The sequence below is a fragment of the Sinocyclocheilus rhinocerous genome, unplaced genomic scaffold (genome assembly GCF_001515625.1).
Source record: "Sinocyclocheilus rhinocerous isolate Xijiao unplaced genomic scaffold, SAMN03320098_v1.1 scaffold488, whole genome shotgun sequence".
Lineage (NCBI taxonomy): Eukaryota > Metazoa > Chordata > Actinopteri > Cypriniformes > Cyprinidae > Sinocyclocheilus > Sinocyclocheilus rhinocerous.
This window is the reverse complement of record NW_015664075.1, coordinates 273,086-274,618: the sequence shown is the minus strand read 5'-3', so window position 1 is coordinate 274,618 and position 1,533 is coordinate 273,086. Positions and strand designations below refer to the sequence as shown.

Genomic DNA, 1,533 nt, shown 5'->3' with positions numbered 1-1,533 from the left:
GAGGTTGTGTGTGTGTTTGCTGGATAATCACATGCCTTCAGTTCCTCTATTTTTGGACGTGTCGTCTCTTCTCGAGCGTCGTGGATCTGTGAAGGTGTCTTGATTGAACTCTGACAGGCCTGACAGCAAAGCCCAACTCCTCCTCGGTCGTCCGCTCAAGGGAATGAAATAAACTCATTTTCCAGAAGCGTGTTCGTTGTGCACTTTACCTTTGATGAGCTGACAGCGCGGATGCCGTCTGCATGTTAGGTGCACGTTTGCATGCGTTTAGCAACACCTCTGAGATCTCCCGTGATGGCGTCAAGACACATTCTGCACGAAGCAGTTTGGAAGTAATGGTGCAGTTGCATAGTTAAAGCATATGCTCGTGCTGGTCTTTATCTGCTGTTTGATGATCCCGTGTTGAACTGTGTTTGTGGAGCGACTCAACATCTGGCGGCACGTAAGCGGGCTGTGACCTGAGCGAATCGCTGCAATCAGACGCTCAGCAGATCCGCAGCGGACGGACGATAACCCGCTCGAGGAGATTACGGAGCCTGCTGAGGGTTTTTACTCTGATGATGAGGCCAGACTCACTCCTCAGTTCAGCTTTGAATTCGGTGTTGTTTTTTAGCATCTCAAATGTAAGTGCTGCTCATAAATGAGATTAGCATGTGCGCGGATCTCTCGAGCTCATTCTGTTATTGTCTGAGTGTGAAAAACAGGTGGTGCAGGTAACGTGGAGCCGATTGATATCAGATTGCCGCGCACCTGCATGCAGCCCTGGATGGGAATAATCGATTATTCAGAGTAAATATTGACTCCTGACCGTGGATGTTTTGCGGGCCTGTGCTGAATCGGTGCAGATAAACTCCCTCGCTCCCGGAAGACGGTGGTCCACACTGCACTTAACGTGAAGGCCGAGAGTAAAACACACAATGCCTGGGAAGCTTTTCAATAATGAATGGGCTCTCTCGTAAAAAATCCATCTCTGCAGGAGTGGAGTGATAGTGTTGAGATGACGGCTGTGCACAGCAGCACTTTACTCTCGTCTGTTTGAGTGCATGTTTGTTCTCATCTGAGTCCAGATCATAAAAACATCGACTGTATTAAACATCCGTCGTATAATCGCCGTAACTGCACGAGACCCAAACGACGTCAGAAACACTCGCAGCGATGATCCACGTGGCTCCATCAACTCCAGTCTTGTGCCATAAATAATTTTGCAGCTCATTTATGACCATATTGTATGTTTGTGTTATATGTTTTCACACATATTAATGTAATTTCTAGTGTATTTCTGTCAGATGTTCTGTGCTTTATAACTTGTTACAGCAGCGTTTCGCGTGGCTTCAGTGATGTTTGTAGCGTAGCTACATATTTTCAAGTTTGCGAATCATTTAAATCTAAAATTAAAGAAATGCAATTTTCCCAGATTCCCCTAAATGGTGTCCCAACTACCCAAACACAGTCTGAACCAAGAATTTCGTATTTGCTATCAGGTTTGTGATTTCCCAGCATGCATTGCAGCATGAATAAATTAAGCAGTTAGTT

The 1,533-nt window shown here is 45.8% G+C and overlaps 1 pseudogene; it reads left to right on the top strand.

The window, feature by feature from the left end:
• The window catches only part of LOC107729617 (receptor-type tyrosine-protein phosphatase S-like), a 73,121-nt pseudogene that overhangs the window by 18,393 nt on the left and 53,195 nt on the right, over nucleotides 1-1,533 (top strand).